Here is a 22,551-nt window from a genome sequence, read left to right as displayed (position 1 = left end):
GGCTCAAACTCACGGATCACAAGATCATGACCTGAGCCGAAGTCGGACGCTTAACCGACTGAGCCACCCAGGCGCCCCATTTTGGTTAAATTGTTTTGGCAAGGATATAGCGAATACCAAGCAAACATTTTGGGGCAGCAGAACACTAGCAGCAACAACACTGGGTTGGATTACTTAAACCAGAGATAAGTTGAAAAGTTCACATGATTTGCACCCTTTCCTCAAAGCGTCAAAAACCTTTCCACAAGAAAATCTTTGGGAGGCAGATGTGTGCATGTAAGAGGAGAGTTGCCTTGATTCGAGGGCGCGTGAGCCCTCTTCAGTCTCTGCATGAGACACCCTCTACCCTGACTCCACTTGGTAGCTGTGGTGGGCGGGGTGAATGGAGCAGGGAGGATTCCAGGACATTCTGGAGCCCATGTGAAAAATCCCACGAACCAGTGCAATTGCCAAGCCAACATTCGAAAGTAAGACTAAACGAGGGCACGTCAAGCCAGGGAATGCCATTCCCGTGTCTGTAACTTGGTTCAAGACGCTTCAACATTACCGGGTGGATTCACAGGTGTGACGTAAGCATCAGACGACCCTCACCTGGGAGCAATGTCTTGTGTTAAGCGCCCACATCCATGGAAACCTGCGTGAGCATTACCAAATGAGGTTTGGGGACACTGGGTGGCTCAGTGGGTTTAGCATCCGATTTCGGCTCAGGTCATGACCTCTCGGTTCCTGAGTTTGAGCCCCACATCGGTCTTGCTGCTGTCGGCATAGAACCTGCTTTAGATCCTTTGTCTTCTTATCGCTGTCCCTCGCCCAGTCAGTCTCTCTCTCTCTCTCTCTCTCTCTTAAAAATAAATAAACTTTAAAAAAAAAGTTTAAAAACAAAACAAAAATGAGGTTTATAGCCATCAACTCCTGCCCTCAGGAAATGGCTGATCTAATAACAGATCGACAGGAAAGCACGATGGGACAAGAGAGGCCCTTGCAGCTAAACAAGAGAGCCTCAGTCAGACTCGTGTCAAAGCAGCGATGGCTCGCGGGGGGTGCAGGTGCCCGGTTCAGATGCCAGGTGAGGGAGGATTCCAGATCACACGGTGGACTGTGTCATTCCCGCGTGCATTTTCTCCCACACGCGCAGTGGAGGGAAGCGGAAGGAATATTCGAGTGTCCGTGAGCAACCACAAGGACACTTGGGTTTATGGTCTCATAAATAGGAGAAAGAAACAGGTCATAGTCTGTCTGGATCCTTCCCTAAGCAGAGGGGACCAGGAAGCACCCACCCTGGCTAAAGGCTGCCGCTCGGGGTGCAAATGGCTTTGCAGTGGCCCTTTTCTCTTGTCCTCACAGGTGGCGAAGGCAGTAGAGCGGGCTTCATGTCTACCCCGCCCCTGAACTCTGGTCCCGGAGCTGCCGGTGAGGCCCAGGACAGTGCTGAGAGCCGAACGTCCTGGGAACAGAGAGGCTACCCTTGTCCCAAAGTACTCAAAATGGAACTTGAGTCGTATGTGGATGGGTGGAAAAGAGTCACAGCCTGGTGGGGAAGGTGAAAATATCCCAGGCCACCTTGTCATCGTAACATCTCTGTGTTGGGTTTTCTCTCTAACAGGATGGTGAGCTCTTCAAAGACGTTCCTCTGTCTACCCATTCACCTGTCCCTTACTCCTGAAAGAGCCTCCGAAAATACCCTGTGATACTTTAGAGCAGTGTTTCTCAGAAAGTCATGGTCCTCCAACGACATCCTCTGACATTGGATACAAATACGGCATCCTGGGACTTGCCCGTAACTATGAGATCACAATCCGTACAAGAAGGTCTGGAAGCTGAATGTTCTAGAAGCTTCACGGATGACACATTTGGACACACGTGCTTGTGAACCTGCTGAGCTAGTGCAGAGGGTCCGCCTGTCTCCATATGGTCAGAGTTAGGTGAAATGGACCCCATCCGAAGGTTCCTGAAAATCGTGAAAGGTTTGCTGTTTCCTTAGAACTTTTATTCAGCTTCAAAAAAGAATCACAGCTGCATAAAGTTAGATTCCGAAGACAGACTGCTTGAGTTTTAAATCTCAGCTCTGCCGCTTACTCCCTGTAAGACCTTGGACAAGTTACTAGCCTCTATATGCCTTGATCTCCCCATCTGTAACGTAGGTGTAACAATAATCTCTACCCCATAGAATTGTGAGGATTAAATGCATTTGTGCGTGTGAAGCACTTAGGATAGTGGCTGGTACATAGGAAGCAGTCATAAATGTAAGCAATTATTATCTGGTCCTATTGGGTTTGTTTTTTTGTTTTATTTAAAAAAAGTTTTAGTGTTTATTTACTTTTGAGAGAGAGAGAGAAGAGAGAGAGCATGAGCAGGGGAGGGGCAGAGAGAGAGGGAGACACAGAATCCAAAGCAGGTTCCAGGCTCTGAGCTGTCAGGACAGAGCCTGACGCGGGGCTCGAACTCACGGACTCTAAGATCATGACCTGAGCCGAAGTCGGACGCTCAACCGACTGAGCCACCCGGGTGCCCCTGGTCCCATTGAGTTTATAGAGGAAGAAATGCAAGTTCAGTGTGGGAAGGTATGCACACCGTTCAGGGCTCCGTGAGAACTAGAATCCAGGACCCTGTATTCTCACTGTGGAACACTTTCTGCTTTTCTCCTTTCTTTTCCTTCCCTTTTCTGCAATTAAGAAATTTGATGCTCAGCCACTAAGAATGATCTGAACGTGCTTTTTAAGAGCAGGTCCATGGGGAAAACAAAAAAGTCTAAGTACCATTTGGAGAACTAAATATCATTTGAGTGCCGCTGGGACGTGTTCAGCCGGAGCCCAGGGAAGAAGCCACAGTCAGAGGCTATGAAGACAAAGGACTCCATGGGAGCATCGTACCCACTTCTTTTACAAACCATAGAACTGAGGTCCCCACAGGAGCAGTGACATGTCTGCAGTCCCAGGCTGTGATTTCAAACACACCCGACTCCTCCTCCAGTGCTCTGGCCCCTCTCGACCCCGACCGCGGGATGGATGTCTCGTGCGGGAAGGAGCTGCCCATCTGACTCCCTGCATTGGACACTTTCGCCGACTCCAAGGGGCTCAGATCTGCTGGCCCAGCTTCCTGCGACCCCTCTGCCGACTGACAGTATCCATCGGCTCGCAGTTCCATGCTTTTGTGAGCCAGGCGTGGAATAAACCGAGTCGGAGGGATAGGACTTTGATGGGGAGGACTTTCTCAGATTCCTCTAAATCACATAGGGCAAAGCATTTAAGATGATGCGATCCTTGGCCTTTCTACGACTTCCTCCAAGCGTGGGGAGCACAGACAGGTACCTCCTTATCACTTGGAACAAGCGGTAGTGATCGTAGCTGTCTCCTGGCCACCCGTCCTGTATAGATCTCCGGCGACAGTCTGGGCTGCAACCTAAGGATTCCCATCAGGCACTTCTTCTCCTCAAATATAATTCTTTTCAGCCCATAACAGTCCGCCCTCCTCAGCACAGTTCCTACTCACGCTCCCTCTCACCCCGGGTGCGACTCGGGGTCCACGTTTCTGGTTGGGATGCAGAGAAGAGAGGGTTGGCTTGAGCCGGCAGGAGAGCCAGGGCCTGGTGCCTGGAAACGACTCAGCATCTTGCCCTTGTTACTAATAATCCTCCCCAAATCACCGAATGGTTTCTAGGCATTAAAGTTATCGTTTGCCATAAACCCCTTGTCTGTTTTCTGGAGAGTTTAATATATTGCAGGAAGTTTCACCCATAAAAGGTGACGGCTGTGCTCCTGCGAGCGGGCTGGGCGTCTGTAACTTATGACCTTCATAAATGTGAGTGGGTCTCGCGAGCGGGCCCATCAGTCTTTGGAGTAATTCTGCTTCGTAGTAAAATATTTTACTGTGCGTGCTCCCGTCAGCATTTGCCTCCGTGGTGAGGAGATGTCCCATTCTCGCTGCCTCTTCCTCCTTCCTCTGGCTCCATTTTCCATGATCCCACTTCCAGACGTCAATTTGAGACCCAGAGAATCATCTTGGCTTCTTCAGGGCCACAGCTCAGCTCAGTGCGAGGGGTTGCTGTCCTGGGAAAGTGGCTGCATCGATAGAACATTATTCATCACGCTGATGCTGGGCGTCCTTTTTTTCCCTTACAGAACTGCAGGAAATCTACCAAGAAAAGGCATCACCCGAACCAGGGAGAGTCCTTCACTCTCAAACGAGACTGTGTGCATGAAGGTGCTTTGCAGGTTGCAGAGTCATCTAGAAGTCTGAATTTCTCGTTGCCCTGATGGAATATAGGAGTTAGCATTCCACATCATAGTCCTAGACACCTAGATAGGCTTTACTGGATTCACTGCCTGCATCTAACGCTGGCTCAGAAAGGCACCAAACACCCTCCAGGCATCATGGAGTGGTGGGGAGGACGGTCCTCTCGGGGAATTCAAGTCTCCCCTCCATCCTGCAAATTACTCATCTTCTCTGTGCCTCAGTTTCCAAAGGTGTAAAATTTCTATAACATCTCCACTGTGATGTTGTTGAAAAGAGCAAACTAAATATTCCTATAAACAGCAAAAAACTCCAGAATGGCCAAGAGATAATGGTATTATGGTGAGAAACAATGGAGGGGTGTAGACTTAAAGGAAATGAAGCTGAGTGGGAAATGAGCCAGTTAATGAAAAGGATTTAAGAGAGAAAGAAGTCGCTAAATATAGTAAATGGAACACGTGGCTCCTGTGATCGGGTGCCATAGTACTGCAGGGGGGTGGGTACTGGGAACTGAGAGCCAGCGTGACCGGCTTGCTGGGGACGGCAAGGGTGGCCCATCTGCCCGGCAACATGCTGCTTCCAGATATTGTCCATAGCATGGCCTCCAGGCAATTCAATTCATTTTCAATTCAAAAAATAGTTATTGAATGCCCAGTACACCAGCACTTCTGTGGGTTTTTGAGTTATGTCAGTGAACAACACAAAGATCCCTACCCTTGAGGAGCTTATCATATGGAGGGGGACGTTATCTGTTCCCTGTGCCCACTGGATGAACAGTTATCAAACACAAAATGGAGCTAGAGGGACAGATGCAGTCCTTTGGTCCCCCTTGTCCCCCAAGCAGACACTCAGGGAGGTTTGTAAAAACTGCATCTGTGGGTCATTGAACGAGAGAGTTCATCAGACTCCAAGGGGCTCTGCAAGTTCATCCTTCCTCTTTCCCTCCCTCGTCTCTCTCAGTATGTGCATCATCTCTGGACTGTAGGTCACGTTTTGTTCTAAAATAGACCAATAGGAGAAGCTCACTCCATTGGTGGCTAGTATGGCTGTGTTTAGATTTCATCTTCAACCTGCTTCTGAGGGATGTTTCATGAGTTCCCAGGATCACTTAGAGCAGGGAGATAGAGCCGGGAGCAGAAAGGAGTGGGGGAAAACTTGAGAAATGTTGGGGTGCAGAAATGTTGGGGTGCAGAAATGTTGGGGTTTCCCTGGGAAAGATCACTGATAAATGGCATTTTAAAGACTGTCCTGCAGCCTCCTCATGATTCAGCAGCTGTCACTTACCTCTCTTTGAGAAGCCGTGTTGCTGAGAAGACAAACATATATTCTGTAATTCGCAATCTGAGCAATTACTTACATTGGTCAGCTATTGCTGTGTAACAACCACAGGATCTCAGGGACATGCAGCAATAAACATTTATGTTGCTCACCTCTCCTCAGGCTGTCCGGAGGTTGGCCGATACAGGCTGGGCTCAGTTGCTCTGGTCTTTAGAAACAGGTTTGACAGTGAATTTTAAATTCAGTTGCATTTGGGGATGGGCTGGAGTTGCTCTTTTTGGACTGTTTTAGAATATAATATGACCTGTGATACACACTGGGAGTGGGGTAGAAAAGGAGGAAGAAATGAAGGATGGAAAGAAGGGAGGATGATAGAAGGGAGGGAGGGAGGAAGGAAGGAAGGAAGGAAGGAAAATACAGACAGAAAGAGAGAAAGACAGAAAGAGAAGGAAGGAAGGAAGGAAGGAAGGAAAGAAGGAAGGGAGGGAGGGAGGGAGGGAGGAAAAGACAGACAGAAAGAGAGAAAGATAGAGAAGGAAGGAAGGAAGGAAGGAAGGAAGGGAGGGAGGGAGGGAGGAAAAGACAGACAGAAAGAGAGAAAGATAGAGAAGGAAGGAAGGAAGGAAGGAAGGAAGGAAGGAAGGAAGGAAGAAGGAAGGAAGGAAAAGACAAATAGAAAGAGAGAAAGGTAAGGAAGGAAAGAAGGAAGGAAGAAAGGAAGGAAGGAAAAAACAGAAAAAGAGAAAGAAAGAAAAATAGAGAAGGAAGGAAGGAAGGAAGGAAGAGAGAGAGGGAGGGAGAAAGGAAGTTAGTTACTTCTGAGAACAACTGAACCAATCTGTGTTTTAATGAGCTTTCCAGGTGATTCTGATGGTAAAGTTCAAGAACCATTGCTCTAATTTGCAGATTAGATCTCTCATCCTTCTTGGACCATCAGCTAGATAGGACAATGGCAGAGGCACAAGAGGGAGGGCAGAAATGTGCAACCTCTCTTAAGGCTTAGGTGAAGAATTGGCCTCTGATAGAGTATATGTCCACATTCCATTGCCAAAGTGATACTTATGACCAAGGTCATGGATCCAGGGAAGGGTGAAGAATTGGGGTCAGGAATCCAGTCTACTAAAGAACTCAGCAAAAACAACATTGGTGTAGCACTTTATTGTCTATAATGTTCTTTCACCTCATAACAATACTCAGAGGTAGGAGGTGTCTCCATTTGACTCCTTCATTGGAAAGAAAGAAAGTCTTTAGATGTTGAGGTCAAAGTCACATAATTGATAAAACCTAGGTCTCTCATCTCCAAGTTTGAAGCTATTTCCACTGCATCAAACTTCTAGACCATCAGTTCATAAAAGCAGGCTCTGGATCTCTTTTGTGATCAAAAACCTTTCCAATGCACAGGGTGGTAAATACTTTACAGTCCTTATGGACCCAGGCAGGGTGAGTACCAAAAACGTAAGAATGCATTTTCACCCATACTAGACAGCTAGCTCTATTCATCAGGCTTCAAAGTCCAAGTCTCTTTTGCTTCTGGTGCTTGCCCATGGCTTGAGGTCCAAACTTCCATTAGCCTTCCCTTCCATACCCTATGTCCTCAAAATTTGTGCAAGCTAATTTTTCTATAGGAAAATTACTTTGACAAACCTCCAAGGGACTATGATCTTTCTGGAATGTCAGAAGACAGGGTGGAGTGGGCTGGCCAAGAGCACAGAAAGAAAACAGCCAACAAGCAGCGTTTTCTTGTACAGCTGAAGATTCATTCCGTGGAAGAAAGCAAGCCCACGAATAAAACATGGTGGAGAGGACGTGATGTTTCTTGGTGCCATTGCTATAGAATTCATAGCCTGTCAGATATGTTGTCAGCCAAAGTCAAAGGGATATTTTAGTGAGAGCCTTTGATGACTTAAAAAGTCTAATTAAGAAATGTTTTTGATCAGACAGATTTTTATTAGAAGCATTTCAACAGATTAAACCTGAAAAAAATGTCTTAGACAACTCTTATGAGAAGGTTGGCTCAACGAAAAAGATTCTTATGGTTTCTACCTTTATTTGTAAGGCAAGTATCTTTGTCCCTCTCTCCTTTCCTGCCCAGCTCCCAGTTACCCCCCCTCCCCTGACTACCTGACAATTTAAGACACCTGAGGAGCAATAGGAGAAAAATATGACTGTGCCTTCAAGTGTGATCTATAGGGAGCCCTGGCTGCACACCTTAATTATTGCTAACAAAGTAACATTTTAATAGCTTTAGGTTGAAATTGATGAGCCCTCCTGTTCACTGGAAGTCTTGCAAAGACATGACATGACATCTTGTAGGAAAAAAAAAGGAAGGACACTGTGGTGTTAAAGAACTGATTCTATGTGCAATGGTCAGTTAAAAAAAAGTGTATTGTCCTTGGTCAGCAACTTTTCCCAAAGAACTCAGAGTCCATTACAGCCCATATGCTCACCTAATTTATTTCCATCTTTCTATAAATAGGATGCAAATATTATTCTCTCCTTTTACAGAAGAATAAGCTGAAGAGAGGCACCATGGAGAGACAGCACACAGTCTTCTAGCAAGGGAAAGGTGAGCTGTTAAACAGGGGATTCTAAATTCCTTAAGGCCAGTGACTTCTCTACCTATTTCTATTATGGTGCTGGCTGTAAATGGTGGGTGTGGGTGACATACTAGATGGTTGAGGGGACTCCAAGGAAATAAGAGAAGGGAACTTAGCCTCTAGCCCCATGATAGATCTGCTAAAGTTTCAATGTTCAGTGAGAATGACCATCTTGGGCACTTAATAGCTCTTCAACCCATCATAAGCCTTTGAAGCACGCTCCTTTTTAATAATTCCAATTAATATACACAGTGGCTACGGTTCCTCAGACCACTCACCTAGTCCACGGCATCTATAACCTCCCCTGGCATCCATGGTGGTGTTTGATCTTGTCTTTGGTCCATGGGAGGCATGCCATAGCCTCCCCAGAACCCAACCACAAGGCCTCTTCAGGTCTGCTGACTCTCTTTATGCTACTTCAAAGATTCTCTCAAGAAGCATCTAAGACAACATCAATTATTGTTCCAAACTACTATGGGATCACAGGAAAATTGATAGGGTGATTGCAGAGTCCTCTCTTCTTCCTCCTCCTCCTCCTCTTCTTCTTCTTCTTCTTCTTCTTCTTCTTCTTCTTCTTCTTCTTCTTCCTCTACTATGGCAGTTGGGCACTTCAAGAAAGCTTTTAAGGGGTGTGACTTCACATCCTGAGGAGAAAGAGTAGGGGTGAATGGGATGCAGAGATGCTTCCTAAGGACCTAGAGTAATGTCTAATTCTGTCCTCCTCTCTGGCTCCCCGCTGTCTTCCCAAGGACATTAGGTGTCCTCTATGAGGGCAAGTAGGTTCCATATGTCTTTTAAATCAATTGATAGACATAATTTTTATTCCCTATAGCTTTAAGGATCTTACTTTTATTCCTGAAAAGCCAGTTTCCCAGAATTCAACATCCTACATCTTCCCCCCGCCTCCCAAATAATGAATTTGAAAGGTATGTCTTCATTTGTTCAGGCTTCTATAACAAACTACTACAGTGTAGGCAGCTTATAAACAACAAAAATTTATTTCTCACTCTTCTGGAAGCTAGGAATTCTAAGACCAACGTGCTGGCGAATCGGTGTCTTACTTCCTTGTTCACAGACCGTGTCCTTGTATGGCAGGAGGGGTGAAGGAGCTCTCCAGGGTCTCTTTTATAAGGGACTAATCCCACTCATGAGGTCTCCGCCCTCAAAATCTAGTCACCTCCTGAAGGCCCCACTACTTTCATCACATTGGGAGTTAGGATTTCAACCTAGAAATTTTGAGGACTCTCGGTCCATAACACAGTATCTATTTAAGAGAACCAAAGCCTAACTTGAACTTTTCTCCCTTTTTCATTGCCCTTTTGCATCCTGGGTGGGGAGTAAAGAATACTTCACTGCTGTCTGAGTCGGGGAGGGAGGAAGGTGGGAGGATTACATACCAAGGAAGGTGGTAGGGAGGTACATCAAACTATTCTCCCACATCATTGCAAATTTGTTCCCGTCACTAAAGGAAAGGCAGGACAAATCCAGAGAGAGGAGAAATAGGGGTGCTCTCTTTCTCAAGAATTAACCACCCTGTAAGAGGGGAAAAAAATGGGTGTGATGAGAAAGGAGAGCAGCAGGAGGGAAAGAAGAGAAAGTAAAGAGCTATTAAAACATGCTGGGTCTTTTAGCAGGTATTGTTTTGTCATATAGGCATACAGTCATAAACATAATTCAATAATAAATAGCTTCCTGGTGAATAATATTGAGCTGAGGCTTATTTAGGGAGCCCCAATACACCTCAGTCAAATTCATATCATATCACATTACACGTCACACTCAGTATGTATAAATAACAGTGTGTAAATGCTGAAAGCATTATGTGATAGCAGATGGGGGGAGGTCCTGGAATTGGTTGCAAGGAGTGAGGGTGGGGGACAGAGAGATTAAAGAAATGTAGCCCAGCCTATTAACATAAGGGCAGTAGAGAACGTAGGCATACCTAACGTCTTTTGCAGAAATAGATCTGAAACTGTTAGATGCTTGGCAGAGCAAAGTGATGAAGTCTCGAAGACAAATAACCTTGAAAGTGTGCTAGGTATTTTGGATGCAGTTAAGGATGATAGCTTTTGGCCAGGACTGGAGATGACCCTTCTCGGATCCTTAGTCTGGGCTATGACACTGGAGTGGCTCTGTATATAAGATTTCTTCATCTTCTGCAGAGAAAAAAAATATTCAAAAAATGTTTATTTTTGAGAGAGAGAGTGAGCATGAGCAGGGGAGGAGCAGAGAGAGGGAGACAAAAGATCCCAGGTGGGCTCTGTGCTGACAGCAGAGAGACTGATGCAAGGCTCGAACTCAGGAACTGTGAGATCATGACCTGAGCTGAAGTTGGACTCTTAACCAACTGAGCCACCCAGGCACCCCGAGAAAAAATTACTCTTAAAGCATCTCTGGAACTTCCAAGGAAGAAATCTATGGGTATCAAGATTCAAACCACTCTAAAGAATCAATGCATCATACAGGACAGGAGCTTCTAATATGCACATGTAAAATAAATGAGTGTAGTTTTATTTTCTTTTTTAATTTTAGAACTCTTTTTTATCCAGCTACACAAACTAAAAAGTACACGAATCATACATATGAAGACCAGTAAATAATCACAATGAACAATTGGATTATTTAAAGACAATTACCCACATCAAAACAACAGAACATTTCCAGGATCTCAAAGTCAATCATCTTGCCCCTTCTGAATCGCTATCTCCTACTCTTCTCCCAAAGGTTAATCCTGTTCTGACTCCTAACGCTATAGACTAGTTTTTACTGTTCCAGGATGTTATATTAATAAACTCTTATGGCATATAGCATTTTGTATTTCTTTCAACATTATGCTGCCTGCCGTTTGTGCATTCTCTTTGCTGTAGAGTATTCCAGTATAGTAATAGACAATAATTTATCCATGCATTCTGCTATTCATGGACATTTAGGGGTTGCTCTAATTTTTAGCTATCACAAAGAATACTGCTGTCAACATTCTTGTACATATCTTTTTGTGCACATACATACATTTGGGGGAAGAGTATACACCTAACATTGGGGTATGCACATGCAGAACTTGAATAGACTCAACCAAACTGTTCTCTAAGCGCTTGTACCAATTTATACTCCCAATAAAAATGTGTAAAAGTTCTGACAGCCCCACATCTTCTGTGGTAGGTTCAGTTTTGAAAACATTTTGCACAAACTTGTCATACATTTTCATTCAATAATACGTTGTTTTATTTTTGTTATATTAAATATAACTTATTGTCAAATTGGTTTCCATACAACACCCAGTGCTCATCCCCACAGGTGCCCTCCTCAATGCCCATCACCCACTTTCCCCTCTCCCCCAACCCCCATCCACCCTCAGTTTGTTCTCAGTATTTAAGAGTCTCTTATGGTTTGCCTCCTTCCACCTCTGTAACTTTTTCCCCCCTCCCCCTCCCCCCTGGTCTTCTGTTAAGTTTCTCAGGATCTACATATGAGTGAAAACATATGGTATCTGTCTTTCTCTGCCTGACTTACTTCACTTAGCATAACACTCTCCAGTTCCAACCACATTGCTACAAATGGCCAGATTTCATTCTTTCTCATTGCCAAGTAGTATTCCATTGTATATATAAACCACAACTTCTTTATCCATTCGTCAGTTGATGGACATTTAGGCTCTTTCCATAATTCGGCTTTTGTTGAAAGTGCTACTATAAACATTGGGGTACAAGTGCCCATATGCATCAGCACTCCTGTATCCCTGGGGTAAATTCCTAACAGTGCTACTGCTGGGTCATAGGGTAGGTCTATTTTTAATTTTTTGAGGAAGCTCCACACTGTTTTCCAGAATGGCTGCACCAGTTTGCATTCCCACCAATAGGGCAAGAGGGTTCCCGTTTCTTCACCTCCTCGCCAGCATCTACAGTCTTCTGATTTGTTCATTTTAGCCAGATGAGTGTAGTTTTAAAAGGAACCAATCTTACTTACAATTAAAAACTGTAGATTTTGCTGTAGCCTGGGTTCCCCAGAAAGCAGAGCATCAGTCAAAAGCCTAAGTGCTACCACTTTATTAAAAGTGCAGTCCCCCAGAAGCAAAAGGGAGGGAAGATGGGGCAGGACAGGGCAGGAGGAGGCAATTCGAGGGGTGTCCAAGCTCTTGGTGTCAGGGGCAACAGACCAACTGACTGCTGGGTCTCCCAGAACCATCTCCTGAGGCACCACGTGAGTAGTTGCTTCTTAGGATACTCCCTCTCGGTGGAGGAAGGGAGAAGAGTCCACCTGCTGGCTCCCTTCTCCTGTTAGACACAGGGCCATCTCATTGGGGAGTGAACCTGGTGCTTCTTGGTGGCTTATGTTTCAGCAACAACAAAGAAGTCCCGAGGCAGGAGGTGAAAGGAAGCAGCACAGAGGGCTCCGGGCATGAACAAACCTGCTTCAACTTATAAGGCATGAAACCAGGGCGGCCATTGCCACAGCCAAGAGTACCAGGGATCCGGGAGGCTGAAAGGATCTCATGGGCGCTTAAAAGTAATTGTTTGTCTCAGTCTGTTCAGGCTTCTGTAAAAAAAAAAAAAAAAAAATACCATATACCAGGAGGCCGAAACAGTCAATATTTATTTCTCACAGTTTTGGGGGCTGAAAGTCCAAGACCAAGGTGCTGGCAGATTCAGTGTCTACGACAAGCCTGCTTCCCGGTATATAGATGGCTGTCTTCTCACTGTGACCTCACGCGGCAGAAGGGGCAAGAGAGGTGTCTGAGGCCTCTTTTATGAGGACATCGATCCACCCTCATGACCTCACGACCTCCCCAAGGCCTCACCCCCTAGTACCGTCACCTTGGGAATTAAGCTTCAACCTGTGACCTTTGAGGCACAAACATTCAGCCCGTAACACTGTGACTGTCTCTTAAGATTGAGCTTTACATTTTTCTCAGGTAAGAGAAAGGGCTTGTCAGGAGTGTGGGTACTCATCAAAAACAGGAAGTATTACCCAGGAATTCCTAATAGTAACTAAAGAAGTGTGTGGATCAAATGTGCGTCACTCTCTGCATGGGTGGGCGTAAGGGGGTCTCGAGGAGACCCATTTGGACAGTGATCTTGTTGAGCAGTAAATGATATCCTGATAATTCACAATAACAGCTGATATTTATAGAGAGTCAGCATTGTTTTAAGAGTTCTGCTTTGTAATGAGCTTTATTGTTAATTGTTTTTAATGTTTGTTTATTTTTGAAAGGCAGAGAGACACAGAACGTGAGCAGGGGAGGGGCAGAGAGAGAAGGAGACACAGAGTCCGGAGCAGGCTCCAGGCTCTGAGCTGTCAGCACAGACCCCAACCAGGGGCTTGGACTCACGAACTGTAAGATCATGACCGGAGCCGAAGTCCGAGGCTTACCTGACTGAGCCACCCAGGCGTCCCTGAGAGTTCTGCTTTGAATCCTTGCATTAATACTACTATATGTCAACAGAGACACAGAAACCAAATATCTTGTCCAAAGGCACACAGCAGCTAAGTGATAGAGTTCAGATTTGAATTCATGTGCTCTGACCCCAGAGCCCATGCGTTTATCCATTATAGAAAGTTTTGACACTCGGCTAGAAGAGAAAATTGCAATTATTTCTCTTTTCCAGAATTCATGTCTGCTTCTGAGAAGTCCTGAGGTTTTCTTGAAATGTAATTAAGATTATGCATGTTTCACAAATAATGCTTAAACACCATAACCTCCGGAAAACCATGCCAGTGCACAAGTTGCGATAAGGGAAAATACAACCCAACTTAAACCTGGTAACAAGAGCAGTGCTGGGGATTAACCATATGGCCCACAGCACCACTCCAGAAAGCATCCCAGTGATTAAAGGGCATCTCGGGTGAGTGAGGAAACAGTTTCTTTCTCCCTAGGCCTGAGTGGTTTCACACAGTGAAAGCATAGCAGTGGTGGGGTTGGACTGAGGATGTTTCCAGAGGCTGAACAAAGTGCAGAAAGCCACACTCTGAGCCGGGGAAAATCTCAATTCCCAGCCCAGAGAACTTCCAACAGCAGATCTTGTTGTCTGCCTCGAATGTGTTTTTTTCATGCTCCACAGATGTCCTTTCTCATAAATTCAGAAGTATCTGCACGTCCCAAGGTGAGCTGGTATCTCCTTTTTATTGCCGGCAGTTTGCAGCAAGGATCTGACATTAAAAAAATATGGCGCTCCCTTTTGAGAGTGTGACCCTCTTTCTCAACTCTTTCCGCATCTTCTTCCAGTTCCCTCTGCTCTTTTCACCTTTGTGCTTCTGGTCAGCACGCATGGGGGCTCTAGAGACCCTTCCAGATACTTTGACTTCTTGCTCGATTGCAAAAGGATGAATTTCCTCTACAGATTGCCCCATAGGGACACTGCATAGGTCTAAGACTGAAAGAGCCTCTAGAGAACTTATTTTAGCTGTTTGCCAACTAACCCCTTTTGCCTGCTTCCTGGGAGAAACAACGCACGTCGTCTCTACAGGAGGAAGCAGGAGAGACATCCATCTCAAAGGAAGTAGCTCAAAGGAAATTTATGATGCTGATCGGAAATTTAAGCCCCTTAACACAACTGCTGGGTTGTGAACAAGGGAGCAAATTTTTATCACCTCATGCCTGTGGCTTCCCTCAGCCCCCTCCTGAGGGACAATGGCCATGGATCCAGTGGCCTCTCCGCCTCTCCCTGCTTAATGGCACTTGCTGTGGAGAATTTTGATAGATCACCAGTTCCGCTAACTTGAGCAGACTCGTGTGCTTTTAGATATATTCTTGTGGATATGCATAAAGGTACCATGTGGCTTGCAGGGGGTTTAGTTCTATACCTGCCCTCCATTTTCCCATTCTTCTTTCCAAGGGAACCCCTATATCTTTGGGTCTAGCAATGTCCCAGGTAAAAAAGACATTTTTAGTACACTATACCAGCAAAGAGTGGTCAGTTGACTGTATTCTGGCGATAGAGATGTCAACGGAATAGTTCAGAGGAACTTCTGAGAAAGCACCATACAACTGAGGGGGAGCCTGGAGCTCCTTTCTGCCCTTCTGTCTTTCTTCTTTTAGGTCTGAAACTTGAACATGAAGGCTGGAGCTTCAGCCGCCAAATTGAACTATGAGGCAATGCCGAGGGAGGGATTTTGAGCCAAATGTAGCAAAGAAGACAGATGAAGGATTTTAGTTTCCTGATAACTGAAGACCTGTCGTATGAGCCCTGAACTTCCTGCCTCTAAATTTACTTTATCCAAAACAGAAGTAGGTTCTATCTTATTTTAGCTAGGGTTGTTTTGTTGGTCTATTCTGCATAGCAATACCCAACCCTAACGATTCACTACCTCTGTGATGAGAATGTGTCAATAATGCTTTCTCCTAACTGGTGGATTCAAGTTTCTGCTGCTGTATTTGTTAATGTTCCTTAGGTGAAAAGTAACAATGACCACAAGAGCTAGCTTATGCAGGAAAGGGGAATCTCTTATGTCTCACAGAACCCAGGGCCATGGAGCCTCTGGAAAAAGCTGACTCCAAGAACCAGACAGCCATCTGGAATTGCTCTCTGTCCCTTGCCCCTGTTCTCTTCCATGGATCTGCTTCTTCCTTCTGTCTTTCTGCAGGCCACTCCTCTCTGCTTCCTTGTACCCACTCCCTACTCCTGATTTTATGGCCCCCAAAGTGAGACAGATTCTCGCAGGTCCCGGTTTCCTGGGGGTAGAATTGTCATTAGCCCAGAAGAAAAGAGGTTCCTTGAAAGTTAAAGAAGCACTCCCAAAGCATTCACTACTCCTACACCAAATGGAAACCCGGTATAAATAAAAAAACAACCTGATATGGAAAATAACAGCAATAAAAACCCCCCAACATGTTAATGCCTGATTCTTCAGGCTAGAAAAGTTTTTGTCCAAACATTTAAGAAAAAAAAAAATAACACCACTCTTGCACAAACACATCCAGGAAACAGAATGAGGGAACATTTCCCAATCTTTTTGGATACAAGCATAACCTAATTCTCAAGTTTGACAGTGACTCTTCAAGGAAGAAAAATCAATAGCCCAATATAGTTCTCATAAATATAGATTCAAAATTCATTTGGAAAATATTAACAAATAGAATACAGTGAAATATAAAAAGGGGGGTTAACAGCGTCAAGTAGGATTGTTTCAGACATGGAAAGGCAGTTTAACATTACAAAATTAATTAGTGCAATGGACAACATTAATAGAAAAAGGGAGAAAATGCTATCATATCATGGGAGAAAACGTTATCTTGATAGATGCAGAGAAATCATTTGGCAAAATTCAATACTCCTTCATGAAAAACTCACAGCAAAAAAAAAAAAAGAACAGAATGGAACTTCTTTAATGTGATAATCTACAAAAAACCCTGTAGCAAATATCATGCCAATAATAACAATATTGAAAACTTAACCCCTGAGTTGGGAAATGAGGCAAAAATTCTGGCTCGCCTCGCTTTTATTCAACATTCCAATGGAGGCAGTAGCCATAGTAATAAGTCCAGGAAAAGAAATAAAAAGCATCCATATGAAAAGAAAGAAATAAAACTCTCATTTTTCATAGATGACATGATCGTTCATCTAGAAAATCCAAAATAGTGAACAAGTTATTAGAAGTATAAACGAATTCAGCCAAGTTGCAAATATAAGGCCAACATAAAAGAATTAGTCATATGCCGGCAACAAAAAAAAAATATGAAAGAACAAATTATAAAATATAACATCAAAATGTATCAAATGCTTATAAATAAATCTAGGGAAAGGTATACAAGACCACTCCACTGAAAAAGACAAACTATTACTAGAGAAATGAATTAAATGGATGAGTTTACCCCATTCAGAGATTGGAGAATGCAGTGTGTCAATTTTCCCAAATTAATCTATAGATTTAATGAAGTTGTGCTCAAAATCCCAGCAGCCTTTTTTTTTAAATGAAATTTGAAAAGCTGAACATATGCAGTCCCAAAGACCAGAGAATTCTACTCCAGAGTGTATACCAACAGAAATCAGTACATTTGTTCATCGAATGTCAGAGAATAGAATGTTCACAGTAGTACCTTTACTACTCCAGCCTGGACACTACCTGGATGTCCGTTGATAATAGAACGAGAAATATATTGTTTGTTCACACAAAGGAATGTTAATTAGCAATGGAAGGAAATAATTCATAGATACATATAAAATATTGATGAATCTCACAAATCTCACATAAAGAGCAAGAAAGGCTAGACCAAAAAAGGAGGAAGATACACAGCTTTAGGCCAGTTATATAAAGTATAACGGAAACATCACTTCTACTGTCAGAAGCCAGGAGAGTGGTCACACTCGCGGTGAGGTGGTAACTGGAAGGAAACAGGGGAAGGTTTTCTGGGGGTGTTAGGAATGTCCTGTTCGTCTCTCTGAGTGCCACGTTTGTGGTATATTTAGTTTATAAAAATTCACTAGTTCTGTCTCATGTACACTTCTCTATTTTTATTGTCCTACTTCAGAGAAGATTTAAAAAACGATAAAATAAAAGCTAAACAAATACATACCTTTCATATGCTAACTACTGCTTCTCCTCAACTAGACTCTGTTTCTCCTTCTTTATTAACTTTTACTTTTTTTCATATTAAGTGTTAATTGTTTAAGCCACCACAAGTCATTTTTTAAAAAATCATGAACTGGGGCGCCTGGGTGGCGCAGTCGGTTAAGCGTCCGACTTCGGCTCAGGTCATGATCTCATGGTCCGTGAGTTCGAGCCCCGCGTCAGGCTCTGGGCTGATGGCTCGGAGCCTGGAGCCTGTTTCCGATTCTGTGTCTCCCTCTCTCTCTGACCCTCCCCGTTCATGCTCTGTCTCTCTCTGTCCCAAAAATAAATAAAAAACATTGAAAAAAAAAATTAAAAAAAAAATCATGAACAAATAAAAGTGTAAGTATATTTTATTATTTGCAAAAAATATTTGCTACTGACATTCTACTTATTGCATTTAATTCAGTTTACCAAAAAAAAACACAAAAAACAAAAAAAACAGGTGTGGTGTTTTAACGGGTGTGGTCTCTCTATATAAAGTGCCATGAAAATTGAGAAGTTGGTAAGGTTGTTTCCACTGGCTGTCCCTGTTCACCCCCACATCTCTGCCCTCAGCAGACTTTTGATCCTAAGGTCAGGGTGCCATGGCATTGACTCAGCCTTCCCTCTTCCCCAACCCCTCAGCCCGGATACACATATTTGTCCTTATCCATTCTCTCAGAGCCCTGCTCTGGGCTAGAACTAACCTAACCAACTTTTTAAAAAATGTTTATTTATTTATTTTTGAGAGAGAGAGAGAGAGAGAGAAGCACAAGCGGGAGAGGGGCAGAGAGAGAGGGAAACACAGAATCTAAAACAGTCTCCAGGCTCTGAGCTGTCAGTGCAGGGCCCGACTCTGGGCTTGAACTCACAAGTTGTGAGCTCGTGACCTGAGCCAAGGTCGGACACTGAACCGACGGAGTCACCCAGGCACCCCGCCTAACCAACTAATTAGAGCGTGAGAGCCAAGAACTGATAATGACTGGGTGTTTTATTTGTCTCAGAAGACAATTTTACTTTAATTTTGAACTTTTCCATCTAAAACTAGAAAACGACAGATGGGAGAATGGTGAGCCCTTGGCTGGCCACTGGGGGATAGATTTTGGGAAGGCAGTTAGTCATGCCTACCATTCTTCAAAGCACAAGACCCAGGCAGCTAACTGCACATAAGCTCGTCCTGACCATTTTGTGACTTCTCTGGGGGTTTTCTTCAGTGAAAAGAAAGGGAGGGAGAGGAAAGGAAAGGAAAGGAAAGGAAAGGAAAGGAAAGGAAAGGAAACGAAAGGAAAGGAAAGGGAAGGGAAGGGAAGGGAAAGGAAGAGAAAAGGAAAGAAGAAAAGAAGAGAAAAGAAGAGAAAGGAAAAGAAAAGAAGAGAAAAGAAAAGAAAGGAAAAGAAAAGCTGTCCTATCCCTTTTCTCTTAATGACAATTGTAACTTCTAAGTCACACTCTACTTGCTTCTTCCTTCAAAGCCCCCTCTTGAAATTACCCTGATTTAATAAACTGGGAGATTCTGTTGGGTTTGAGCATTGAACTTTTGCTCAGAAATTGAAAGAAGGACCTGCGTTTCATCAAGTTCTCCGCCAGAATCCAAATGGCAGCGGGACATATTCTGGGCAGTTCCCGTTTGATGTTTCTGAATAATCAACAAAGCAGACAAACCAGAGTTTATTAGCACTTTGTTCTTCTCAGAGGCACAGTGCCGAAGAAATGTCTTTTCTTTCCCCCTTTGGAAAAAATTTTACTAGTAACCATAGCAATAATAATTCCATCTCCGAGTGAAAATTATTATTGTTATCTTGGTTGGCAGCCCCAGTTTCTTTCCTGTCACAAGTAGACAGAAGGCAGACACCGTCTTGAAGTCTATAAAAGGCTCACCTAAGCAGGATGAAGAGCAGCTGTTTTCTCTCGCAGCCGAGAACAGAACCAGAGAAGAATGGCTTAGCCCTAGAATGGGGGGCTTCCGCAGGATGGGAGAAAGTGGTTCCTGGCAGTAGGCTGGATAGGTTGTCATGGGAGTTTGCAGAATCATCTTCCTTAGAAGTCTTTAAAAAGAGCTTAGATGATCTGTACTTAGAGCGGCAGATATATGCCCTTTTAATATCCCCTTGGAGGCCCGGCTGTGCCTTTACTGCCCTTCTGATAGCCGGCCCGCTTCACCACCGTCCGCAGCACCCGACCCAGGACGTGGGCTCTGTGAATGGGAACGAATGAGCGGGGTCAGGAGTTCGCATAGAATGACTTAGCAATGATCAAATGAGGTCTACTGGTTTGTGGCTGGTCAAATATCGGCCCCGTGGTTATTTTCCTACAATCGTCTCATAAAACGAGATTTGGCCAGATGCGCACCATTTGGCCAAGGGAGGCTCTTTGAAGAATGACCGAGTCCAGCTCCCTTCTTCTGGATTGTTAACTTTGTCTGCTTGATTCTACACAGGCTTTTGAATAAGAAGGAAATGTTCTCCGGAGTGGGAGTGCGTGCTGTGTTTCAGAAATTACTCAAACATACATGGAGAAAACAGTTTACAGAACGAACGTGAGCCAGAGTGAAATCCAGACGTCCCTTCTGCCAGCCCCACCGATTCTCTCCCATCGAAGGAATGTGCTAACCTTTTGAAAAGTGCTTTCGTTTAAAAAAGTAATGGTCAGAACCCTGCTCAGTCCTTCAGTAACCATATTTTACCTCACAGTTGACATTTATATGCCAGCGACTCATTCGTTACAAATTCTAATTGCGAGCAACAATCCAAAAAAGACAATGCAAAAGGCAAAAAGAGAAAAGGCTCAGAAACCCTTTGAGATCCCATCTAATTAAAAATGCAAATTAAGAAAGAAACCTCAAGTCATAAGTCCTGTTCCATCTTTTCAAAGGCACCAATTACCAGTGAGTCATTGTGAAAGGGACTGCCTTTAATTTTAAGTCAAATTTCTCAACAATATCCCATTGGCAGGAAATTAAAGCGACTGCCAGCTTAGTGGTACAATTAACACTTTGACCTTTGTTATCCAAACTTTATTCATTCTTGTTCTGTTTCTCTAAGCAATCACTAATGCAGACAATTTTCCACCGCATTTTTCTGAGGTCCCGAGAACATTTTGTTTTCTAGTGATAAGCAATCTCATCTCTGAACTAACGCACCCCTTTTCATGAAACCATATTGGGGGACATTCCAGAAAAGAACAAACTCCTTGATAGAATCTCTTTTCTAATAATGCTTCCGAAAGCAAGGTAGGAGAGTACGTTACTGCAGAACAAAGGTCCTCAGACAGGAGATACCGATCACCAAAGGACTCTTGCTAGACCTGAATCTGGCCATATGCTAATATGGATACATGTCATACGTCAGGGTCTTCATTGTTTTGTCTCCAGATACTAATTCCTAATGTATGCATTATACTTTGTATTATCCTAAGAAGTAACACTAGCTACGGAATACATTTTTTTTTTAAGTCTAGGAACTGGAAGAGAAATACAAGAGATTATACAAGCCAATCTCTCCAGTCTAGGGCTCACCTGATATGAATTGAGTACCTATATCAGTCAGGAGAGAGAAACTACACAAGAGCTTGAACAAGGAAAATATACTATTAACTGTAACAGGGGATTGGCTGGTAAGAAGCAAAGAGTTCTCTAAGGAATATAGGATAGCAGATAGCAACCGCCATTCCCCTAGGCTGTCGTAGAGTGCTCTGGAAAGATGCCCTTCTCTCCTCCTCTCGAGCTGGGATCCAGAGAGGGTACTGGATAATGACGAATTCGCTGAGGTGTCAGGCAGGTGGCCTTTGCTAGAACCTCTCCTTCAGGTGCACGCAGAAGTTGTCGACAGGGAGGTCACGCAGCTCAGCACTTGCTGAGAAATCCCACAAAGGATAAGGCAGGGAAGCCTCTGATGGGAGGTGCCCTTGCCAGAGGGCTCTTTCATGAAGATGCTTGAGTGGGGGTGCTGGGGTGAGCTGCTGACCACTAGGGGGGTGCTGTGAAGCTGGGTGCTGGAGAAGCCATTTGCTGCGTAAGGTGGCTCGGAAGGATCTTTTCATGCTGCGGGGGTCAGGCCCTGAGGAAGTTGCATTTGCTGCAAGGTACTGCCATGAAAGCACAAAGAACTAGGAAGGAAAACTCCGTCCTCTACCGGTGTCCTTCTAGCGTCCTCTGTGGACAAAAGCTTTACCGTGAGCCAGCTGACAAAGGGGAAATATTTAAAGGGCCCATCTCCATTTTCACAGAGCAGACAATGAAACTTGGATTTGGGGCGAAAGACAATACAATGGTGTACTATTGCCTATTGTGAGACAGTTATGTTACAGATATCCTCTAATGTATTCCCTGCAATATTTCTAATGGATGAATATCGTCACGCACAATTTACAGAGGCCCACAGAGTTTAAGGAAGGTCACAAGATTGGGGCACCTGGGTGGCTCAGTGGGTTGAGTGTCCGACTTTGGCTCAGGTCATAATCTCACAATTTGTGAGTTCGAGCCCCACGTTGGGCTCAATGCTCTCAGTATGGAGCCCACTTCAGATCCTCTGTCCCCCTCTCTCTCTCCCCCTCCCCCGCTTGTTCTCTCTCTCTCTCTCAAAAATAAATAAAACATTAAAAAAAAAAAAAGAAAGGTCACAAGGTGGGGGCACCTGGGTGGCTCAGTTGGTTAAGCATCTGACTTTAGCTCTTACGGTTTGTGGGTTTGAGACCCATATCTGGCTCTGTACTGACAGTGTGGACCCTGTATGGGATTCTCTCTCTCCCTCTTCTTCTGCTCCCCCCCAACTTGTGCTTTTTCTGTCTCTCAAAAACAAATAAATAAACTTAAAAAAAAAAAGATAATAGGGTCAGTAAACAGGGGCTGGGGGGTGGGGATTCAAATCCAAATTTGGCCAACACCAAAGCCTACTGTCTTTCTATACTAGGTTTTCTCCAAAGA

General features: G+C 44.2%; 1 long non-coding RNA gene across 1 annotated transcript; it reads left to right on the top strand.

Annotated features, from left to right (window-relative positions):
* Window positions 1–1,846: 1,846 nt before the first annotated feature.
* LOC125925550 (uncharacterized) lies at window positions 1,847–20,678 on the top strand. The gene is made up of 3 exons (XR_007458867.1): window positions 1,847–1,964; window positions 7,985–8,074; window positions 20,068–20,678. It is a non-coding gene; the product is annotated as an uncharacterized LOC125925550 (long non-coding RNA).
* The last annotated feature ends 1,873 nt before the right edge of the window (window positions 20,679–22,551 follow it).

This window comes from Panthera uncia, chromosome F1 (assembly GCF_023721935.1).
Source record: "Panthera uncia isolate 11264 chromosome F1, Puncia_PCG_1.0, whole genome shotgun sequence".
Taxonomy (NCBI): domain Eukaryota; kingdom Metazoa; phylum Chordata; class Mammalia; order Carnivora; family Felidae; genus Panthera; species Panthera uncia.
Note: the sequence above shows the minus strand (reverse complement) of the source record. Positions and strands in the feature narration are given on the sequence as shown.